Source organism: Lissotriton helveticus, chromosome 3_1, assembly GCF_964261635.1.
Source record: "Lissotriton helveticus chromosome 3_1, aLisHel1.1, whole genome shotgun sequence".
NCBI lineage: Eukaryota > Metazoa > Chordata > Amphibia > Caudata > Salamandridae > Lissotriton > Lissotriton helveticus.
The window spans coordinates 418375199-418400716 of record NC_136061.1 but is presented as its reverse complement, the minus strand read 5'-3'; the positions used below and the strand labels follow the sequence as shown (position 1 = coordinate 418400716).

At 44.9% G+C, this 25518-nt stretch overlaps 1 protein-coding gene across 3 annotated transcripts in view; it reads right to left on the bottom strand.

Annotated features, from left to right (window-relative positions):
- CARF (calcium responsive transcription factor) overlaps window positions 1-25518 on the bottom strand; it is a 434709-nt gene that overhangs the window by 63371 nt on the left and 345820 nt on the right. The gene's annotated exons all lie outside the window — the stretch shown is intronic.

The following is a 25518-nucleotide window of genomic DNA, read 5'->3' as shown; positions in this document are numbered from 1 at the left end:
TGGCCAGGGCCGCGGGATGGTCCCTAGAAAAATGGGGTCACTACTTAGGTCCCCTCCTCTCAGGAGACATGCAGGCAGCCTACCAAGCGGATAACCCATTAGGATTAACCCCCTATGATGAAATAAAGAAAAATATTCTGGAAAGACTTGGTATTGACGAGGAAACATATTGAATCAGATTGAGACAAATTAAGGAAGGACCCCAAGAAACGCCCAGGGCATTATCATACCGAGTAAAAGGCATGGCAGACAGATGGCTCAAGCCAGTGGGCTCTAGTAAAGAAGAAATTATGGAGAGGATTTATTTAGAACAGTATTTATCATAATTGCATCCACCCATACAGAAATGAGTACGAAATCACACCCAACTCCACATGGAGAGAGCCGTTGAAATAGCCAGTGCTTTCAGTAGATCCATGGAGCTGCAGAAGGGTAGAGAAGAAACATATGTGAAACCAACCGGACACCTGAACAGGAATCAACGGACCCTTGCAACAAAAAAACCTGAGACTGTTACTTTGCTACCTGGTCCTTTACCGGCTCCTTCCCGACCACCAACCCCCACAGGGCCTCAGTGTTTTAATTGTGGGGGATTCGGGCACATAGCCAGGGTATGCCCCCAAAGAAGAAGAGCCGATGGAATTGGGGTTAACACGTTCCTACTACTGCAAAGTGGAAGGGCATGCTTTACCTTACCATAAAACAGTGAAAGTGAACGGGGAAGACTGATCCGCTTTGATAGATACAGGGTGTCTGCATAGCGTTCTGAGACCTCAAGTTATAACTGGTGGTAGTCCCCAACCCACAGGTTTAGTCAACATACAGTGTGTACATGGGGATAGTAGACAATATCCTACTACTGAAGTGCAGGTGCAACATGAGCCAGCAGTAGATACGATCCCTTTACGTGTAGGACTAGTCCCTAAGCTTCCTGAACCTTTTATATTAGGAAGAGATTATCCATACATAAAACAGCTCCTAAAAGATAAAACCGAAGAATGGAGAAAGAGAGCTCCTTTTTCCAGAGAGCAAGACCTAGGGGTAGCCCCAGGGAAAACTAGGAAGAGCAATAAACAAAAGAAGAGAGAAAAAACCATGTGGACCCAAATAGCCCTGACTCGACCCCACGAAGAAGCTAGATGGCAATACGACCCAGGGTTTTCGATAGCCCAAAGAGAAGATCCCACCTTGAGGGAAGCTTGGAACAACACTAAAGAAGCTGAAACAAGCTATTACCTCTAAACCTGTCCTTCTCAGCCTTGATTACACTAAACCCTTTGTGTTACAGACAGACGCTTCAGAACATGCGTTGGGGCAGTGTTGTCGCAAACTGATTCCCAAGGACAGGAGAGACCAGTCCTATATATCAGTAGAAAACTATTTCCCCGAGAAAAAAAATATGCTGTCATAGAAAAAGAAGCCCTCGCCATCAAATGGGCCATAGAATCCATACGCTATTACTTAGATCAAGTAGGTCCCCAGTTCTTTGTAAAAAGAGAATTGCTGTATAGGAAAGGGGGGAGGGATCAAAACCCACAGCTGTTAGTACCCCAGACTTACAGAGATAAAGTTCTTGTTTAGCCCACAGCCACTTGTTAGGGGGTCATTTTGGTGGGGAAAAGACCAAAAGGCATATTCTAAATAAATTCTACTGGCCAGGAATTTATCAACAGATCCGCCGATATTGCAAAGAATGTTCTGTTTGCCAGAAAACAATAGACGTCTTCCACCCAAAGCCCCCCTCTGCCCTCTACTTATAATTGAAGAACCCTTCACAAGGGTTGGTATGGATATTATTGGTCCCCTTCTTCCCTCCCATAGTGGCTGCAAATATGTGTTAGTCTTAATAGATTATGCAACACGTTTTCCTGAGGCGGTGGCGCTAAGACAACCCAATGCCACTTAAATAGCCAAAGCTATGATTTCTATCTTTTCAAGAGTAGGATTGCCGTGAGAAATCATAACAGACCAGGGAACCCCTTTTGTGCCAACTTGATGAAATAAGTGTGTCAACAATTGAATATCAAACAATTAAGAACATCCGCCTACCACCCTCAAACTGATGGGTTGGTGGAAAGATATAATGCCACGCTTAAAACCACTCTGAAAAAGCTCCTTGATCTTGAGACAAGGAAATGGGAGGATATGTTGCCCTTGGCACTTTTTGCCATCCGCTGTAAACAGCAGAAAAGTACGGGGTACTCCCCCTTTGAATTGTTATATGGAAGATCCCCACGTCCCCTCTGAGACATGGCAAAAGAAGAATGGGAAGAAGAACAGAGGGGTAAGCCTTTATCCGAGTATATTATGAGCCTCAAAACTCACCTCCAAGAAATACGTAGTATTGTTAGGAATCATTTAGAACTGGCCCAACATTCCCAAAAAGCTCAATACGATAAGAACACCAAAACCCTGAGTTTCAACATGGGAGATTATGTCTTATTGATGTTGTCTAGTTCCGATCATAAGATGTTAGGACAGTGACAGGGTCCTTTCAAGATAATAGAAAAAGTGAACCCGGTCACTTTACCGTCTAGAGCTAGACCCTAAAAGACCCATGCATTCCCAGATTTATCATGTCAATTTGTTAAAAAAGTGGGAGGGGCCCATTCCATCCCTGTTAGGACTCACAGAAAGGAACGAGCCCCTATATCATCAAAGTATAGATCCAGAGCTCTCAAGTCCCCAAAGACAGGAGCTATGCACTTGTCTAGAACTCTTACAGGATATCTTCTCCCTTTATCCTGGGAAGACAGATGTTAGAGAACATGAGATACATACTCTCCCTGGAAAAAAGTAAAGTTGAGACCCTATAGAATACCGGAGGCCAGGAGAGAAGCTGTGAGAAAAGAAGTAGATCAAATGCTACAAATGGGAATAATAGAACCTTCCTCCAGTGAATGGAATTCCCCTATTGCTTTAGTGCCAAAACCGGATGGGTCAATCAGGTTTTGCACAGACTTCAGAGAAGTAAACAAGATCTCCCAATTTGACTCATACCCATTGCCAAGAGTAGATGAAATGATTGAACGAATTGGAAGAGCCCGCTACATCAGCACTCTTGATCTATGTAAGGGGTATTGGCAGATTCCCTTACATTAAGAGGATAGAGAGAAAACTGCCTTTTCCACTCCAGAGGGGCTGTTTCAGTTTACTGTTCTTCCTTTTGGTCTACATGGGGCACCTGCCACATTTCAAAGGGTAATGAATACTGTATTACAGCCCTGTGCTGCATTTGCGGCAGCCTATATTGATGACATCATTATATATAGTGACACGTGGGAACAACATCTTCACCACATAAAAACAGTGATCCAAACCCTGGGGAAACGGGGGTTTACCATAAATCCTTCTAAAAGCAAACTGTCTACCAAATCAGTGAAGTACCTAGGTTACTTATTAGGTGAAGGATGAATACAACCCCAAAAAGAGAAGGTGGAGGCTATCACTGCCATTCCTTTCCCTAAGACTAAGAAAGACCTGAGAGCCTTCCTATGAGTTATGGGCTATTATCGGCGATTCATCCCTAACCTTTCACAAATCGCCAATCCATTAACGGATCTATTGAAAAAAGAAGCCAAGACAGAAAAGGAACTGAGTCATCCTTCCTTTCTAGCAAGACAAGCTATCCATCAGCTGAAACAAGCTATTACCTCTAAACCTGTCCTTCTCAGCCTTGATTACACTAAACCCTTTGTGTTACAGACAGACGCTTCAGAACATGCGTTGGGGCAGTGTTGTCGCAAACTGATTCCCAAGGACAGGAGAGACCAGTCCTATATATCAGTAGAAAACTATTTCCCCGAGAAAAAAAATATGCTGTCATAGAAAAAGAAGCCCTCGCCATCAAATGGGCCATAGAATCCTTACGCTATTACTTAGAGGGACGGGAGTTCCTACTATTCACTAATCATGCTCCCTTGGAGTGGTTGGCCAAGAATAAGAGACATAATGATAGGGTTTTAAGATGGTTTCTGACACTCCAGCCTTACCGTTTTACCACGTTTCACCGGAAAGGAAAGGAACAAACTAATGCGGACTTCCTGTCCGATATCCCTTCGATTCTTTTCTTGCACGCAAGAAAGTTAGGGAAGGGGGATGTAAAGGAGTAGACATAGGGAGAGAGCTACACCTACCTTTTCCCGCCGATCAGCCCGATCCCGGCAGTGAGAAAAGGACAGACAGCCAAGAGTTAACTTTTCCGACTCCCTCTGTCCTACAGGAAGTTACATGGAAGAAGAGGAAAACTGACAAATGGGAAACGGGGAAGAGAAAGGAAGAGGCGGGACAACCGGCATATAGTCACCAGACTCATAAGGAAGAGGCGGGTGAAAAAAGAAACCCGGAAGACGCCAGAGACCACAAGGAACAGGAGGAGTATCGGGAGAAGACCGAGGACGGCGCTCAAGGCAAAGGAGACGGGGAGGACGTGGACTGCTGGTGCGAGGACTGGTGGATGCCCCCGGAGGTCGCTGGAAGGCCGCCGCAACTCCGCAGAGTTGCGGCAGACGCAGTGAGTGGGACAACCGGGGAGGGGGTTGGACAAGGTGGGGGGGGCACTTAAATCCCTTAACCACCCGGGCATTTCTTTAAATACCGTGTTACTTTCCTTTTTCCCCTGTAAACGAACATACACCTACAAACTCGAGTGTGGGGTATTTGTATCAAGACTGTGACCGCATTTTGCCCGCATTTCGCCTAAACATTTGTCCAGATGCACCTGTGCCTATAGCAGTAGAACATAATTTAGCTGCACTTCCCTAAAGGTAGAAACGTTACTCCTGCATGTTTTTGTTTCACTCGAACGCTCATAGCCCGATGCACAACAAAGGGAGCAGAGTTCCATGACCTATATCCTTTTGAACAAGGCATATTCTTTTATTTGCTCAAACAGGGCATTCTAGGCCTGCCAACTATTCCTTTTTTCGCACTTTGGGTGTGGTGACGGTAACTTGGAGTAGAAACAAATCTGAACAACCCACTGACCGCTCTTTCTTTTTCTTGGAGACCCTCCGGGAAGGCAATCCAGATCCATAACATTGGAAGAAGACGAGCAGAAGACCGAAGACCTTTTTGTGCAACAACTACTGGACCACTGCAACTATCCTTACACCGAACCTCATCCTGACCACTTTGTCTTTTTACTAATAAAAATTAACCATTCCACCACTAATCAGGCCTCCGAGTTTCTATTTCCGCCCATCCCTCCGACACACTGACATCTAACCATCCACATCTGGCTGTGCCGCAGTTACGAGCAGAGGCCCTGACAGACCCCCAATTCCTGGCCACAGTACAGACAACACTTGACCATTACTTTCGTGAAAATTGGGGCACTTCAATGACGAGAGACTATGACTGGGAGGATATAAAAGTGGTCCTTAGGGGAGTGTGCATGCACACTACTTATGGGGTCAGACAACAGCTAGAACGTGACCTCGAACGGGATGAGCCCAGACTACTGGAATTAGAATGGATATTACCAACACAACCTGCTAGATTAGAGGACTGAAGTCAATTGTGAAGCACAACACTTGAACATTGGCCCAGGCTGGGAAAAATACACCCATAAAGCACACAGGCAACGATTGCACGCAGAGGGGGACAAGACAGGGGCACTATTAGCTAGAGTAACAAAACAGTCCCAGTCATGGGACCCGATCCTGATACTCTGTGACGCAGAAGACGTGCCCCGTACCTCGCAGGAAGCCATAAATAAACTGGTCAGAGACCATCTCTGGGAGGTCTATGCGCTAAAATACACAACTACTGCACCTGTAATACAAGATTTCCTAGCTGGCCTTGAGCTCCCAAGCCTGTCAGCAGACGATAGCGATATATTAGAAGCAGACCTGATGGGGAGGAAATTCTTGCTTCATTAAAGCATCGAAGACCAGCCAAAGTGCTCGGCCGGTCCCTGCGGAAGGGGGGGGGGGGGGGGAGCGACCGAGCTCTTTGCCGGGGCCGGTCTTCAGCCGATTTTGTTTCTGGGCCGATTTTGCAACTATGCTGCATAAATGGCCCTGTAACAAAACCACAACCGGCCCTCACCCTTGCGACGCACTGGGGGATTGCCCGGTGCCGCAACGGCCAGTCCGGCCCTGCAGATAAACTACTGGAGGTTTATAATGACGCTTATAAGGTGGGACGCCTCCCTGCCACAATGCGGGAAGCGCTGACAGTGTTAATACCGAAACCAGATAAACCTATAGATGAGGTAAAATCCTATAGGCCCCTTTCAATGCTTAATGTTGATGTCAAAATATTTAGTGGACCGTTGGCGCACCGACTTCTCCCATTTCTACCTACACTTGTTCACAAAGACCAGTCTGGATTTATATCTAAAAGGAGAACAACATCTAATCTTCATAGACTCTTTCATATCCTACAGGCATCAGAAGTTCAGACAGGCCCACATGTGCTTGCTTTTCTTGACGTAGAACAAGCCTTTGATTCGGTGAGGTGGGACTATTTATAGCAAGTTATGGAAAAACTAGGGTTCGGGTCCAAATATATAAATTGGGTGAAACTTTTGTACTCTGCTCCGACAGCCCGGGTCCGTACAGTTGGACATGTGTCAGAGTCCTTCCCGCTCTGCAGAGGCACCAGGTAGGGATGCCCCCTATCCCCGTTGCTCTTCGCGATGGCGAGGGAACCATTAGCGAAATTACTTCGAAACAGATTAAAGCACTGGGCAATAGTAGTGGTGGGTTCCACTCCTGTGGTCTCACTCTATGCTGACAATATCTTGGTTTATCTATGAGAACTGTATAAGGGGATACCAGTGCTGCAGATTGGGCTTTTGGAATTTACAGCAGCCTCTGGCCCATCGGTGAACGCCCAAAAGTCACAAATCATGCTACTCGGGACACAAGCGGGTCTAGACCCCTCATCCGTACCACAACTTTCCCTCCCTTGGTGTCGAGAAGGGCCCTTCTATTTAGGTTTAAAGCTGGCCCTAGATTGACATCGTTTTTTGGACCTAAACTCGGGCAAGGTCCTGACTGCTTTGCATGCCTCGGTTCAATTCTGGAAAGACTTCCCACTGAGGGTAATTGGTAGGTCCGTCCTGATTAAAATGGTGCTCCTACATCGCTGTTTGTATGAACTCCATGTAAGATATTCCGTGAGTCAGATAGACTCATAGTTGATCTACTGTGGGACACTAAATGGAAACTAATCAGTTTAAAGATGCTACAGCAAACACGACCATTGAACTTCCTAACTTCGAATTTTACTATCTGGCAGCAAACCTGCAACACGCAGTTCACTGGTTTGACAAGGAGGAAAACTGGGAAAAAAGACTACTGGGGACCGTTGAGGAGCAGCTAAGCTTACCTGAACTCCTTATGCTGGAAGCACGGGTTCCTGACAGATACCCATATTTGATTAGACTAATGGGCTGCTTATGGGAGAGGGTGATCATGACGGTCCTTCGTACGGCCCTGAATGCATGACATATGCATATGTAGCAATAATCCAATGACGCTGAGAAAATGTTCAAAACATTGACAAAAGATTTATCGTCAGATGCAGGACCCACGACTGATGGAGACAGGAGCCAAGTAAATAATGGCTCAGCTAAGCCTCACATTCTAGAATCACAAACATGTCATTGGGAATCAAGGATGTATAACATTCCATAAAGTGATACACAACTATAATAAGCCTACGTACACATCATTGCCAAACCACTTACCCCCCCCCTTTTTATATAAAAAACAAAGTGGCAATAACTTAATATATACATATTACTAAAAGTAAACAAATTAGACAACATAGACTTTCAAGCAGACAGGAGCTGTCAATGTATACATATTAGTAAAAATAAACAAATTAGACAACACAATCTCTCAAGCGGACAGGAGCTGTCCTGATTCTGCTACTGCTCCTACATATCCTCTCACCTTCCCCCTTAACAGGAATATTAGCATTGGATTGTAATGCAGAACCAGCAGGAATAGAGGCACAATCACCTTGACCTGAAAAGGAAAAAGAAGCAGGAGAACTGGCCACATAAGGGGCAGTTAAGTCACCAACTCCGTACCAATTTTCGTTGGCGCTTTCACAAGTGTTATTGCGACTTTTGTGGATAACTGCTGCTTGCTCAGAAGTTACTTTAACCAAAGCATTTTTATTCCACCAACCCCTGTCTTGAAGAAGAGCAGCCATATGTGAAACTTTGAACTCGAACTGGTGGAGAGAATTTAGATTGACCTTTGGAAACTCTAATAGTTTTTTTTTTATAAGAACCCAATCCCCAGGATTTAAAGGTTTGTCTTTGACATGCATTCGTCCATCATAATCACGTTTATAAGCATCTTGCTTCCGTTTAACCTTGTCCCTAACTTAATTCAAATCAAGGGGAGAACGAGTACACTTGTCCAATAACCAGGCTGGATTGAGTTTGGAGATAGGTGTGCGACTTCTGAGTAGAGTATAGGGAGAAACACCACTGGTACTGTGTGCTGCTGTGTTATAGTTCCAAATCTTCTGAAACAAAAAAGTAGCAACATCCAAACCATTAGCCACAGCAGTCTGGATACCCTCTTTAAGTAAACGGTTGGCACGTTCAACAAGTCCATTGAAAGATGGACTGTATAATGGAACAAAAATGTGCTTAATGTCAAGTTTATTGAGAAACAACTCTACCTCTTGTGCAATAAAATGGGACCCATTATCAGTTATAACTTCTCTAGGTGTGCCCTCAATACAAAATAAACGTTGTAAAAATAGTACAAACTTAGTTCGCATCAGCATTTTGAACAAAGGCAAAATAGATCCATTTGGAAAAATAGTCTATGGCAACAATGAGGAATTTCTTATCTTTACCTAAAACAGAAAAGGGACCCGCAAAATCCAGACCAATTTTCTGCCAAGCACCACTAGGCCATTGAACAGGACAAAGGGGTGCACTAGAGGTCTTCCAGTGCTTGTCTGAACAAAGGCATTGAGGACACTGATCAATGTGTCTCTTACAAACAAACCAATAAGTTTGTTTGATTTTATTTATGGTTGCAGTGATCCCTAAATGCCCCTCGTGAGCTAAAGAAATTATGATGTCTCTCAAATCCCTGAGAGGAATGAACTTATCCCGTCATTGTAAAAATGCCATTTGAAAAGGATAGCTCTGGAGCTATTTGGGCAAATGTCCTTTCTTCCAGAGAGAGATTTCTGTCAAGTGGCCAACCTTTGATTTAAAATTTCTTGACATTTTGCAAAGAGTCATCAGCGTTAAAACTACGTAACCATTCTTCCTGGGTGATCTTAGTATTTTATACTACATCTTCAATGGAGAATACACATTCAAAGTCATTTTCATATCTGACTAAATCATCAACACCAGGCAAAGGAAGATGTGAAAGGCAATCAGCACGTACGTTCTTGCCCCGGGAAAGTATTTGATGTCAAAATTGAACTCTTGAAATCAAGCTAGTAACCTTATGAGTCTAGAAGAAGCCCTGTTGGAACAACTTTCAGAGGTTTGTGATCAGTGTAAAGTTGAAATTGAGTTCCCTAATATACATCCTGAACTTTTCAACTGACCAAGTACACGCTAAGGCCTCCCGCTCAATAGTGCTATAGTTTTGTTCAGCAGAATTCAGTGTGCGAGATGCAAACGCTATGGTACTTTCTTGATCATTAACAATTTGGCTCAGAACTGCACCAAGACTTTTGGCACTGGCGTCTACTGTTATTATACTCTCTACACCATGTGTGAAAGGCTTAATTGCGGGAGCATTAATGATCAAATCTTTGACAGATGTAAAAGCATTTTGTGAGTCTTCAGACCATAGAAATGTTGCATGTTTCTTTAGTAAATTTCTAAGGGGTTGTACCAGCAGTGCATAACCTTGAACAAAATGAGCGTATTATTTGCTTGAGCCTAGGAACGCTCTTAAAGAGTCTTTGTCCAATGGGACAGGAGCATTTATTTTTTTTAATTCTTTTTTTTATTATACGCAACATCCAGTAGACAGAATTCTTCCAATTGGCATACATATTCATTAACAAGCATTTGCAATGCAATAGGTCTCGCATTATTTAAGTTTGAGTTATTATTATTGTAAATGGCAATGTTTTTTGCTTTATGCTATAGTTTTCTTCTGTACATAAAAAGCTACATATAAAGTATTTGTTGTTAAAATTATTTATGCAGTATTTAAATTTGTTTGCATAAAAGAATTTTTTTTTGCAGTAGTTATGTTTTGTTTTTATAAAAAGGGACATATAAAATATGTTGCATATTGACATATAATGATGCAGCCCACCTATGACTTATGCAGCAGCAAAATGGCGTCTTCTGCATGATTATAGCCCCTCCCCTCCACATAATTCATCACTTGCCAAATAATGTATCACTTGCCACATAATTCATCGCTTGCGACATAATTTATCACTTGCCACATAATTCATGACACATAATTTATCACTTGCCACATAATGTATCACTTGCCACATAATTCATCGCTTGCCACATAATGTATCACTTGCCACATAATTCATCGCTTGCCACATAATGTATCACTTGCCACATAATTCATGACACATAATTTATCACTTGCCACATAATTTATCACTAGCAAAATAATTTATCACTTGCCACATAATTCATCGCTTGCCACATAATGTATCACTTGCCACATAATTCATCGCTTGCCACATAATGTATCACTTGCCACATAATTCATGACACATAACCAGAAAATGCATAGAGAAAGATTGCTCGTTTAAAAAATACCATAGGCATGCCACGTCTCCATAACCTAATTATGTATCTACCACCTTTTGAGCTGTGTGCCAAGTTCAGCAATTGCATTTCACACTGCTACGTGATAAAGGACCAGTGCACTTTTACACTTCAGTTATCAGTAATCATAGTGCACGGAGTATGCGTTATGCCTCAATGTTCCAACAGCTGCAGAACCTACATAGCACTGACTACTTGATTATATATATATATATATATATATATAATATATATTTGTATTTATTTAGTTTTCTCTCTCTCGAGGACACTGCATGGCACACTGAGCAAGTGCTACAGTGGATATTCTGCACTGCACTCGTCTCTTTAATGCATTACAAAGCATTCTCTTATGCAGCCCGTTCCCACATGCTTCTGTCTCAGACCATTCTTAGGCAAAGCACCGCACCCCTAAGCTTTTGCGTATCCTAAGTGTGTGTAAATTGGGGGTCCTTTGAGGGGGAGCCTATTGAACTCAATTGAAGCATTTTTGGAAGGCGAGGAGGTTCCTCTGTGACCCTGTTGAAGTCCAAGGAAGGCATTGCTCGTTTGGAAGGTGAAGATGAGTCTAAGGTGTGTGGGACACCCCCCAAAATGAGGGTGAGTTGAAATGTATCACAGACAGAGTTCTTGAGTTCCCCATGGTCGTGAGTAAGTCATCAATTCAAGGATTTCCTTTGCATGCTGGGACTTGCAGTCCGGTTTACCCCTCCATAAAAAGAACTATTTTAAGTCCCAAAAAGCAAAGGAAAAACTTGGGCCGGGTGACCCACTACTTGCAGTCCGGTTTACCCCTCCATAAAAAGAACTATTCTAAGTCCCAAAAAGCAAAGGAAAAACTTGGGCCGGGTGACCCACTGAAGCATAGACTTAGGAAACTTGACAGCTCTGCATAACCTCCGCTCTTGCATTCCCTTCTCTGCCTCTTCTTGCAAGCCTGCATTGTCCCACTGTCTGTTTATTACAGCCCGGGTCTTTTCATGCACTCCCAGCCGACACACCCCTCCTTCTCTCCCACAACCCCCTTTCTTTCCCCACAGTCACCTTCTTGCTGCCGGCTCCCCTGACCGCCGCCGCCTTGTCGTAGACGTGACATTTGAGGACGGTGCTGCCCACGTCCACTGCCAGCACGTACCGGCCGTGCCCCTGGTAGCCATTCCTCTGCAGCGGCTCCATCCTCTCCCCGAGGTGGCCGGCCCCGGAGTCCACCCCAATCTGCCTTCCGGTTCCCAAGCCTTAAGCATACACTTATGATGCTACGGGTACTAGGTTTCAGTCTGCATCCACGTGACACCGGTTGTGGCCGGAGGAAAAGGGAGGCAGAATAAGAGAAGGAGATTTCCTCACGATCATCTAGTGGCAAACAAATAAGATTTGGATATCACACCACCGCTTACATGTCTAAACGCGGCGCTGCGAGGTGTTTTACTGCAGTTTCTTTTACTTAGCGCCACACCAGCCAGTAGTAGCGCTCTGCAGAAGGAAGGGCTGTACGAGCTTTAAGTCTAACTTCCAAAACATCAGCTGAACCATAGTAACCAATCGCCTTGCGTTTTACAGTTTTCTTCAGCCAATGGCGGTTACGCTGTCTCATCCAGCTGGGTGGCGACCTATGAGTGGGCATCGCATCATGGCATAAACAAGTCAAGACCGTTTATACATTAGAAGCCTATATATGTGACTACTTAGCTTTGTGGACTTATTTATCATTTTAATTGACTATATAGACATACAATTTAAAGTTGTAGAACATGCAAAAACTCACCGCCGCAGCCCGGCTCGAACAGGAAGCCAGGCAACCTGTGTTGGGACGGGGGCGGGGCCGCAAAAAGACAGGAAGCAGACGGGAGCCTACCCCGCGCTCCTGTGCCCGTGAGCCGGAAGATTGCCGGAAGATTTGCGTGTCAGCTAGCGGGGCTCCTGTGCTCGTGGAGAGCCCCGCCTGCTACTAGGATGACCCGCTGCCTGCCGCTGCCTGCCGAAGGAGAGAGGGAAGGAGAGAGGGACACACTAAAAGAACTCGGTGAGTGGGGTGTGAGGGGGGGAGGGGACATGTGCGCGCGCGCGCGTGTGTGTCTGTCTGTGTGCCTGTGTGTGCGTGTGTGCCTGTGCGTGCGTCTGTGTGTGTGTATGTATGCATGCATGCGTGCGTGTGTAAAAAAATCCAATGACTGGTGGGGGGGGTTGCAAAGTGAAAGTAAGCAGCGCGTGTGTATGTGCGCATGCGTGAGTGCTGTGTATGCGTGTGCCTGTGATGTGCGCATGCGTGAATGTTGGTGCGCGTGCAAGCAGCTGAATCCAGCCGGGGAGAAGCGCGTGACAGATTTTTGTCCGTCATTCCCCCGTGTCAGCTCGCTATAAGTCTCCGACCCTGGACGCATCCTTTGGATGCGAATTCCAGGGCGAGACCTAAAAATCAGAAAATTACAGTCCCGATACATTGTCTCATTAATAATTGAGGCATCACATATGTGAACAGCCACCCACATGTCAGAAATCTTCCCTAGTAATCCTCTCCCAAACCTTCATCAATCTGTTCCTCCGGTGGTTCACAGATATTCCCCCTGAATGCATTCCAGGCCCCCCAAATCTTACTCCATTTTCGAGGGCAACCTCGATTGATAAATACCGATCTTTCTGCCACCATTGCCGCGTCCTTGTTTGTACACCATGCAGTGAGGGTCGGCACTTCCCCTGGCCCCCACTTCTGTGCAATTACCGTTTAGCAAACATTATCCCCAGCGTGGCCCAATCTTGCCCAGGGTGTGAAAGGTCATTGGGTTCCCACATATTTAACAAGCATCTCCTGGGCTCTGGTATTAACAACACCTCCGTTGATTGTGAAATCGTCCTCATCACTTTTGCCCAGTACTCTTGAATCTTCGGGCATTGCCATATGGTAAGGTAAAAGGTACCCTCCTCCCCGCAGCCCCTCAGGCAGAATGGATGTAACAGTCTCCCTATTGTGTACAGGGTGACTCTGGTGTAATATGCCCGATGCAGAATCTTAAGCTGCACCAACCTAAGGCGTGAGGGAATGCCTACCTCTCTCGGTGAAGCCAGCGCCTCCTGCCATGCTGTGTCGTCAATGTCGCCTAGCTTGTGCACCCATTTTTCCCTAAGAGTTGCCATGGGATCTGGAAGGTTGTTAATTAATTTACGGTAAGTGAATGATGTGGCCTTCTTATACATACATTCCGTCAGTAATCTATTTTCAAGAGATGATGCCTCCGGGACCTCGGTACCAGGTGGTAAGGCTGCTTGCAGAGCATGCCTTATTTGCGTGTACCTAAAAATGTCTGCGGGCGCTAACTCATATTGTTGTTGCAGGCGTTCAAATTTTACCACTTCCCCCTTGTGCCACATCTCCCCTACTATGGAAATGCCAATAGCGTCCCACTGAGTAAAAGCCCTTACTATTCCAAAGTCGTCCCAGTTGTTTCGTGTCCAAAAGGGGGGTGAGTTAGATTATTATACCATGCCAGCCCAGTCTAACCTGTGCCGCATGCCATATGCGGCACAGGTTAGACTGGGCTGTATGTTTGGCGGGTACTACTAGTGACTTGGCTTGCTTCTTGTCATAGAGGCAGACAACATATTTCCTGGCCCCAATATTGATCTGTCTGCCTTAAATGCAGGGTCCGCCTGGGGAGCGTGTGTCCACTGGTTGACTACTTTTAGTTGTGCCGCCCAGTAGTATAACTGTATATTTGGGAGCGCTATGGGTACCAGCCGCGAACCAACTTGGCTGGCGCTATACGCAGCGGTTTTTGTCTCCATAACAGACTGGAAACCTGGGCCGCTATGGCTTTAAAATAGCTTGGAGGCACTGGGAACGGCGTATTTTCCAGTGCATACACAAAACGAGGCAGCGGCATCATTTTAAACAGCACTGCCTTACCCAGCAGCGTTAGCGGCAACATTCACCAATGTGTCGTATCCCGTTTAAGACGCTCCAGCGGTGGCGACAGTTTTTTTTTTAAAGAAGTCGTCTGGGTGAGGAGTAATATAGATCCCCAAATATTTAAATACTTCGCTTGTGATCAAAAGTGGGCAGTTTTTAGGTAGCGGCGGTGGTGGGCCGTGTAGGATATAGAGTATGAATTAGGACCAGTTAATAGTGTAGCCTGATGTGCGTCCAAAGAGTTCACATATGTTCAGGAGGACCAGTATGGAAAGCCTGGGAAGCGTCAGATATAATAGGACATTGTCCGCATATAGCGAGATGCGATCTTCCCACTCTACCATCCATCAAATACCTTTTATCATTGGCTCCCACCGAATTCACGCCGCCAATGGCTCAAGCACCAGCGCAAAGAGCAGGGGACAACCTTGGCGGGTGCCCCATGCCAGAGGAAAGTCGTCTTAGATGTGCACTTTAGCCGTCACATGAGCTACCGGATTGGCGTACAAGAGACGGACCCAAGCGCAAAATTTAAGGCCAAAGCCCAGGTGATGAAGCACCACGAACAAGAACGGCCACTCGACCATATCGAATGCCATTTTAGCATCCAAGGCGAGTAAGACAGCTGGCCCTTGTAAATATGGGATACGTGCCATCACGTCATGCAGGCGCCTCATGTTTAGTGCAGTATTTCTGCCTGGCATAAAGCCGGACTGATCCGGATGGATCAGGGTCGTGAGGTATGGTGTGAGTCTGATCGCCAGCAGTTTTGCAAGAATTTTTGCCGGGATAGGAGCATTTTTAATGGCATCAAGTAAGGAGGTTTTGGGTTTCATACCAACACTAGAAATATTGTGACCAAGACAATCAACTTCTTGAGTGATAAAGTTGCATTTCTTAGCATTAATTGTCGTGCTGTGTGTCTGTAATGTTTTAGGAACTCTTTCTAGAAGTACATAATGTTGGTTTATGGTTTCTGAGTGGATAAGGATATGGATAAGTATATCATCCTGAAATGCCTGAATACCAGGAAAGTCTTTTATCCATATAGACGCCAAATGGGGTAACAAAAGTTGTGAGAGGTTGTGACTTTAAGGACAACAACATTTTATGATACGCCAAGCATAATTCTATAGTGGAAAAAAATATGCTACGCCCTATTTTTGCTAGCATATCATGAATTCTAGGCAAGGGGTGGCAGTCCACTATGATATTTCTATTAAACACCCTCAGGTCGGCACACAAGCGGATGTCCCCTGAAGTCTTGCGTGCAACCACTGCAGCCGAAACCCACTCAGAGGATTCAATTGAACATATCATGTCTTGTGAAAACAATAGAGCTAGATGTTTCTTCAAGTCCTCCCTCACCGAAAAAGGTACTGGCCTGACTTTTTGAATTACAGGACAAGTATTGTCTTTCAACTTTATAGTATGTTCAAACCCTCTTACCAGACCAACATGGTCACTAAATACAGCACTGTACTTGTCCAACAAATTGAGTAAAGTAGAGTCATGAGACTGGGTATTCTCTACAGATAATATAGGCAAATCACCAAGGACAACTGGCTCAGCATGACCAGGTCTCAGTATGATACCAAGACTTGCTTGATCACACCATCCTAGAATGTCCTTTCCCTTGTGTGCAACGTAAACTTTAGTATGAATTTCTCTATCTTTGAATTTTATGGTATCACTAAAGTATCCACACATAATAATATCATACTCCCCAAATGCTTTGGGATTGACATCAGTGGGGAACAATGAAGTGTTGGACCATAATTTGTGAAAAGTTTTGTCTGCTAATATAGGTATGGGAGAGCCGGAATCAGCCATAATGTGAAGTGAAATTGAACCAATAAGCACTGCACATTTAGGCCTTTTGATCGTTTTTATCATAGAGCATGTTAATGTCTACGGAAAGTGAGACAGTGTTCAAGGCATCACAAATTGACTCATCTTCAGTACTAAGTTGACTGACTTTGCTTTTGTCTTTAACCGCTTTGCAAACAGTATAAAACTGCCCAATCTTTTTGCAATTGTTACACCTTTTACCTTGAGCAGGACAATTTGGATAATTGCCCACATGAAATTTGGAGCCATACCTGTAACAAAATACATTAGATTTAGGCTCAAACATTTTCTTGTTTTTAAAACGAGTGGCCATAACATTAACAACAGTTTCATTGCTGTTATTGGCAGAAAAAGTCATAACGGTGGTACTGGGAGGGACAGTGGGATTAGTATTAATATTTTTGTGATGACCTGTCTTCCTGGGTATTCTGGTTCCATGTTGGAACCTAGTGTTTGGAACCACATGACACCAAGGTTCCTATAACTGGTAATTCCAGGATTGTCAGTTGTTAGCTGACTGTTGGATGGGGCTGAATAAATATTACTTATTGAACACAATCCTGTGTGAATCCCAAATTATTACACTGGCGACGTTTGTGGATGGGATCTACTCGTGCAAGATAGCCCCAACAACAGGTGAATAGCTAAATGCGAAGAGAAAGACTCACGTGACTGCTGTGTCGATGAGGGGAGATTGATCAGCATCTTCAAGCTACAGCTGTGGCCCAGCGAAGGAAACGCGGCGAGGGACGTGGAAAAAGTCGAAAACGCGACGAAAATCGGCAAAGGTAGTCTTTTACAATGATTTTTGGAAGAAAATAGAAAAAAAACGAAGCTTGTAACTGACGTCGATTTTCGAGGGTGATTTCCCTTAGAAAAAAGCCTATTTGTTTGTAGAAAAGGTGGCAGACATCTTTGAATGGGCGAGTTTCAAGAATGGAAGAAAACAAGCGAGATTGGCCATAGAAAGTGATGCTAATGTTTCTTGGCGGCCATTTTAGGTCGGGGAAAAAAGAAAACAAGCTCGAATAGCCAAAGAAAGAAGCATTTAATGTTGTGGCGGCCATTTTGACTTGGTTTTGGAAAAAGAAGAAAAGAAAGCCCAATCCACTTTGGAAACAGGCTGAATGTTTGTGATGGATTAGTGGCGGCCATCTTGGATTTTTTTTGATCGTTTTTTTTCTTCGTTTTTCTGTTATTTCAAGAGGATTGCAACGGGGGAAGCAGCAGTTCGGAGCGTGACATTATAAGGGTATCTACTTCAATGGTAAAGGAGGACAGAAGGACCTGTTGTACGGAAAACGAGTGAAAACGTGAGGAAGAGAAAAGTCGGAGGAGCTTGGTGGATGGAGTAAGTGACTCAAACTTGAAGAAGTACCGAGAGGTGCCGGAAAGGAAAACCAGATTCAATTTTTTTTAGTTCTACATTGAAGAACTTGAAGCCTGTCGACGGTGATGGGCACACCTTTTTGAGGGAAGGGAGGTGGAACTTTGTTGTTAAAGGTTTAAAAGTGGAATAAGGGTAAAGGTGTTGAGTGGAACTGGGGCAGTAAAATGCAGAATGTAACTGCACCTCCTTTCTTTCTGATGGAACCAGGGGAACCACTGATTAGGTGGAAAAAATGGAAAAAAATATTTGAAAATTACGCAAGGGTGTGTGGTGCAAATTTGAGTGGTGAAAGGAAGCATGCTTTATTGATGCATTGTTTGGGCGGAGAAGGCCAGGAGATTTTGGAGACTCTTCCAGTCATTCCACAAGCAGAACAAAGAGGATTGAATGAGTATGAGGTGTGTGCTAGGCAGTTGGATTTACATTATCTTCCTAAAGTGAGTACTATCATGGAAAGGTACTATTTCGGGTTACGAGAGCAGGGTAAGGAAGAGAGTGTTGAAGAGTACATTACTGCACTAAGAAAGTTGGCTTCAAGTTGCAAGTTTGGGGGTTTGGTGGAAGAACGAATTAGGGATCAGTTTGTTTTGAGATGTGTGAGTGATAAGATAAGGGAAGAGTTGTGGCTAAAGGATGAACCTGCACTTGAAGAAGTGGTAGGTATTGCAAAAAGGGTTGAACACATGTTAAAATGCGTTGGAGAACTAAGCAAGGAGAAAAAGGATGAAAAGCCAACTAGTTCTTCAACACAAGAAGTGGTGTGTCAGGCTGTGAAGAGAGAGGATGAGAAGAGAAAAAAAGAAGTGTGTGAGGAGGAAAGGTTGAAAGGGGAGATTGATGGTGGTATTTCTAAAATACAGACAAGTAAGAAATTTTCAACTCCTTTTCAAGGAACTTGTTACAGATGTGGGAGATATGGGCATATGGCAAATGCGAGAGAGTGTCCTGCCCTCAAGTTCAATTGCAATGTGTGTGGTAGAAAGAGACACATTGGTAGAAATTGCAGAACAAGGGTTGGGAGAGATATGAAGACTGAGACGAAGTTGGTTAGCTTTCAGATTAATGATGATGTTGTAGAACATCCTTCTGATTATGTGTTGATTGGGGAAGCAAGTGTGTTGATGAAATTTGATTCATGCTCACATGTTACTTTTATTTCAAACGAGGTGTTTGAAAATGTGTTTGGAAAGAAAAAGACTTTGTGTAAACCGGATATAAGACCAACAGGTTATCAAGAACATCCCATAAAAATAATGGGTTACTTTTTTGACTGCATCGAATATAAGGGGAGGTATACAGAAGCAAAAGTTTATGTGGTAAACAGGGGAGACAATTTGTTGAGTTGGTCTCATCAGGCAAGGTTGGGTGTGAGTCTCAATCCAAATGCTCATCCAGTTATTCAAGTACAGGCTGTAGACAATGAGGAGAACAAGTTTATAAAGAACTTTAAAGAGTTGTTCAGTGAAAAACTAGGATGTATAAAGGGTTACAATCACAACATCAAACTGAAGTTGGGTGCGGTGCCTGTTGCTGCTAAAGTAAGGCGCATTCCAATTTGTGTAAAGGATGCCGTGGGTAAAGAGATTGAGAAGTTATTGTCTACTGGGGTTATACAACCAGTAGAAGCAACTGAGTGGCTCGCACCAATTGTGGTCGCGAGAAAGCCTAATAATGAGATTCGGCTGTGTGTTGACCTTCGTGCTTTAAATAAAGAGGTAATAGTTGACAAGTACCCTTTGCCAAACATAGAGGAGTTGGTTTCTACATTAGATGGGGCATGCTATTTCACCACCTTAGATATGGCATCGACCTATCACCAAGTTCCGCTAAAAGAAGAGTGTCAAGAGCTTACTAGTTTCATTACACCAATGGGTGCATTCAAGTTCTTAAGAATGCCTTTTGGGCTGGTTTCGGCAGCCTCGGTATTCCAGAGAATTATGGAAGATCTGTTCAAAGGAATACCGGGGGTAAGATGTTATCAGGATGATGTTCTCATTTCTGGTAAGGACGAACAGGAACATGATGAGAGGGTTTGCCTTGTGTTGAAGAAAATGTTGGAAGTTGGTTTAACTCTGCGTCAGAGCAAGTGCAAGTTTGGGGTCAATGAGCTAGATTATTTGGGCCACCACATCTCAAGGAAGGGCATATGTCCAAAAAGGGATCTTGTAGAAACAATTGAAAAGTTGAAGGAACCATGTTCAAAAGAAGAGGTTTCATCATTTTTGGGCATGGCAGAATTTTACAATAAATTTGTCAGAAATTTCGCAGATAAGACTGTTAATCTGAGGAAAATCATGTGTAAAAATGCTGTGTTTAATTGGACTGAGGAGTGTAGCAGAGAGTTTGATCAGGTGAAGATGGATCTGAGGAATGCACCAAATTTGCAGGCGTTTGTTCCAGGGGATCCGACGTTTATTGTAACAGATGCTAGCAGTAAGGGTCTGGGTGCTTTGTTGTTACAGGTGAGGAAAGACAAGGAGGTCCTAATAGCTTGTGCTTCGAGATGTTTGAAGGGGGCGGAGTTGAATTACTCTGTCATAGAGAAAGAGGCGCTAGGTATATATTGGGCGGTGAATAAGTTCAGGAAGTTTGTTTGGGGTTCCTTCTTTACTGTCAGGTCTGATCACAAACCACTAAAGGAAGTGTTTGAAAAAAAGGGGTTAGACTCCATCTCAGCAAGGATAAGGAGATGGGTAATTTCTTTGCAGGAGTTCGTGTTCAAGTTTGAGTATATCCCAGGAAAAACTAATGTCTCGGCAGATTGTCTGTCTAGGCTGGTGGATGTTGTAGAGAATGTTGAGGAAGCTTTGGCTGACGATTTTGAGGGTGAATTAAAGGTGTGTGACGTTACCCTGGGGGCGGTGAAGGAAGATACTTGGAGAGAAGAGCTAAGTAAGGATGAGGATTTGAAGGAAGTCATTAAATTGTTGGAAGGTGGTAGGTCTCGTTCTTTAAAGAAACCTTGGTCTTTGATTGCTGATGAGTTGGCAGTGGTGGAGGGTTTACTCATGAGAGGTACTAGGTTAGTTCCACCTGTTAATCTCAGAAGTGTTCTGGTGGACATGTCTCATGAGGGACACTTGGGTATTTCAAAGACGAAAGAACGTATACGAATGGACTTCTGGTGGCCAGGTATCGATTTGTTGGTGGAACGCACCGTTAGGGATTGCTCTTCTTGTCAGGCAAGTGATAAAGTTTTGAGGACGAGGTCTTCTCCAATGGTTTGCAGGAGGTTGCCTAGGTCCCCCTGGGATGAAATTGCAGTTGATATTGTGGGGCCTTTACATGGTGAACATCAAACTCCATTTATGTTGGTTTTATTGGATTTGTATTCTATGGGTGGAGGTTAGTTTGGTAAGGGAGATTACAAGTGAGTCTGTTATTTCCTTTTTGGAGTCTGTCTTTAAACGTGAGAGTTTTCCGAACTCCATTCTTTCTGACAATGGGCCACAATTTTGTTCAGGGAAAGTTGAGGAGTATCTCAGTAAGTGTGGCATTATCCACAAGAGGATTTCTTTGTATCACCCTGAGGCAAATGGTGCTTTGGAGAGACTCAACAAAACTTTGAAGGAAAGCATTCAGTTGGCAAGGGTCAACAATTTGGACTGGAGAAAGGAGTTACAGAACAGAATTTCAGCTTATCGATTTTCTCCTCACTCAACTACAGGAAAAACTCCGTTTGAACTTTTCAAGGATAGAGCACCTAACACTTGTTTATGTCCTGCCTGGATGGCTGCAGACAAGGGTGTAAAAAATAATGAGGTGGGTGCATGGAGAGAAAGGGAATTGAAACTACAGAGGAAAAGGAAAATATATGTGGATAGGAGAAATTCTGCTAAGGATTCCAAATTCGTGGTGGGGGAGGTAGTAAAGATCAGGGCTCCTGTGGGCTGTCAAAACTGGTCGAAGTTTTCTGTTCCTAGAACCATTGTGAAAATTTTCAAAAATGCTGTAAAGACGGGGGATGGTCGTATCTGGAACAATAGTCGGGTTTCTCATTTTGGGGGAAAAGGGAAATGTGAGGATATTGTTGCTGTTCCTGATCTGCGTTCTAATAATTCTCGCAAGAGTGTGAGAGTATGCAGGCCTCCTGTTCACTTGCGTGATTATGTCTAGGTAGTTTCTTCTTTGTTTTTCTTTAACTTTCTGTTGCCTACTTCATTGCTGAACATGTAAACCTGTTTAATGTTTAAGAGGGAGAAGTGTGATGACCTGTCTTCCTGGGTATTCTGGTTCCATGTTGGAACCTAGTGTTTGGAACCACATGACACCAAGGTTCCTATAACGGGTAATTCCAGGATTGTCAGTTGTTAGCTGACTGTTGGATGGGGCTGAATAAATATTACTTATTGAACACAATCCTGTGTGAATCCCAAATTATTACAATTTTCAGTTAAAATTTTGGATGAGGTAACAAAGCATTCAATACTCCTAGCAATTCCCATTACTTCATCCAAAGTGGGATCCTTACAAGTAAGTATGTGGTCTTGTATCTTTTTGTTAAAGCAATTAAACACTAGTTGGTCACGTAAAGAAATGTCAAGATTGGATCCAAATTCACATTTAGCGGCAAGCACCCATGAAGTAGCTAAATAGTCTTCAATAGATTAATTGTGTAATTGTTTTCGTTTAAAGAAAACATGACGTTCCATCATCACAGATGGCTCATCCTTATATTGCTTTGCCAAGCGTGCAAGTGCTTCAGTATAAACATTCCAAGTCTCATCACCTGAGGGTGCAGGAATTAAAGGTAGTTGTTGTCCTGCAGTGCCATGATGGTTAAAGAGAATCGCTTTTTTTCTAGATGATGTGTATTCAATAGCGCCAATAGCCTCCAAATAATTTGAAAATACTCTCAACTATTTATGCCAATGTGTGATAGGTTTGCCAGGCACTTGTAAGAATGAAGGAGGAAGCAAAATGTCATTTGAATTAGCCATGAGTGCTGCACAGTCAAGCTACAAATAAATAAAAATATAAATCTTACTGGAGTAACAGCTATGCGCCGCTTAGTAGGTAGAAATACAAGCAAAATAATCCATGACAGTTGTAGGAATGAAGTACAACAACGTGTGCCTGTCACGTAAATAAGCAGAGGAATAGTGTGTCCGATGCGATGGTGAATCGAAGAACGTTGTACATACGTTTGTATGTAATATGGGATATCCCAAAGTGAAAAGATGTCTGCCGAAATGTGCTCCACGTTATGACGTGGATCACGTTGAAACGTGAATCTCTGAAGTTGATTGGGCACGTTCGGTGAGATGACGCGGCAACCAGAAGCGTCAGCAATGAAGAACGGAGAACAATGAAAGATGCAGGAGCTATGGAATGAAGATCCAGTTCATATGAAAGCAGTGCGCATGAGGCTGTTAACAGGTAAGATAGAATGCGATGAGTTGTTGAATGCAAAGAAGGTCCCAAAGCACAGGCCAACGTCCGCAAAGCATAGAAAGCAGTCGGAAAAAAAACCTTGAAAATCACTCACAAGAGCAGCGTAGAGGACAGAAAATCTATGTTTTCGGCAATCCAAATGTCAGTAGATCCGACAGCAAGTAGACCACAAATAAACTGAAACAGCGAAGAAAAGGTTGGTGGGCCCTGTCTTCTTTGTCGAGGATTAGGAAACAAAAGCCACAATCGTCTCCAAAATATGTAGCATGGCAATGTAGAAATAATCCAGTGACGCAGAGAAAATGTTCAAAACGTAGACAAAAGATTTGTTGTCAAATGCAGGACCCACGACTGATGGAGACAGGTGCCAAGTAAAGAATGGCTCCGCTAAGCCTCACATTCTAGAATCACAAACATGTCATTGGGAATCATGCATATATAACATTCCATAAAGTGATACACAACTATAATAAGCCTACCTACATGTTGGACTTGGCCCTTCTGGCAGGTTCACCCCTAAACTTTTTGCTTTTAATGGTGACCTGGTGATGGTGATTTTTGGGTTCTGCGCATTTTCACTGTGTCCCAGTGGAACGTGCGTGCGCACTCTGAGTGCATGTGATGAGATAGGCCTGCCCTCCCATAGGAATGCATGGGGAATGTATGTGTCCCTGGTAGTTCCTGATGCGTGGGGTGTACAGGCTCGGGTCTGGTATGTGCGGACTCGTGTGATTGAATGCTGTGAGATGATGTATGCGGCATGTATGTGTCTAGTGTGGAAGTGCCACTTCTAGACATGGCTATGTGTGTGCTGTGAAGGTGCTGGCGTGTGATTGGCTGGAGCTGGCTGGGAGGCCAGGCTCCATGAGTCATGATGGGTCTGCCCGGTGGTGAGAGTGGAGATTAGCATGCTGAAGGCTGGGGAGGAGTGCACCTGGTTCCTGATGGGGCTGGCCTTTCCCCACACAATGCTGGCTCCGCCCCCTGTGGTGCGTCTAACGACCCTAGCCTCCCCAGTGAATGAAAGGGGTGGTTGGGCCATCAAGGGTGCTCCAAAACCAGCTGCGACTGGTTTCTCCCCCACCTTGCACCTACAGACAAAGGAATGTGGTGTATAAAAATGGGGCTGTGTCCCCACACAAACTGTTCTCTTCCAGGATCCTGCCTGAGGGGGCTGCTGCTGTTGCTGGGCCAGACGACCGCCACTTGGACTGTCTCCCTGCCTGGAGACCCAGTGAGCTGGCTCTGGGCCCAGCCTTGCCCCCCTGCCTGCTTAAAGGAACTTCTGTGCTGGTCCCTGGACTTTTGGGACCCGGTAGCGCTTTTATTTTCCTTGTAGCGCTTGAGAGCGCTTGATCCTGCCCTCCAGCGCTTGGGAGCGCTGTGATCCTGTTCCTAGCGCCTGGGAGCGCTGTAAATTGTCCTTGAGCGCTGGGAGCGTGTTACTTTCCCTTTCGCGGCTGCCCATGCCGCTGTTTGCCGATTTATGCACCCCTGGCAGGTGCCCACCCCGCCAGGGACCGGGTGCTGTTGGTTTGGCCCCATAGCGAGTGCCACCTCGCTTTATATTTAAATTCTGGAGGGAGCCTACCCCTCGTGTCCCCCCCGCATCACCGCCGCAGCCCGGGACAAACCGAACATCGCCGCCGGCCCGCGACCAGGAAGTCAGGCAGGCCGGGCGGGACAACCGGAAACCGGAAGTAGGAGGGCGGGAGCCTACCCCGCCTCCCAGAGACGAATCGCAGCTGCACGAGCACCGGGGCAGGCAGGAGCCTACTCTGCGCCCCGGTGCAGTTGTCCAGGAGAAGGAGAAGCCTCCTGTCCAGCAGCGGGGCCCCGTGGTGTGGGGAGAGCCCCGCAGCTGCCTTTTAAGAGAAGGAGCCTGGAGACCCGGGGAGCGCCCGCCAGAGACCGGTGAGTGGGGCTCTGAGTGAGGCGGTTGGGGGGTGTGTCGGGCACGCTTTCGGTGCCGCCCCCGTGACCTGGGCCCCCTTCTCCCTTCCCGCTGAACAGTGACCTGGGGGCAATTGCGAGGTTGAGTCCCCCGGGGGGGGACTCCAACTTTCAGCGGCATTTCCTTGAGCTTGAGCCCCCAGGGGGGAGCTCCACCGACGGGGCCATATTTGTTTTAAGAGCCTGAGAGGCTCAGGGCACCATTTGTTCTCGAGTCCCAGAGCGGGACCCCCCCAGACGGCATTTCTCTGTTTGGCGAGCCCACAGAGGCTAAAGGGG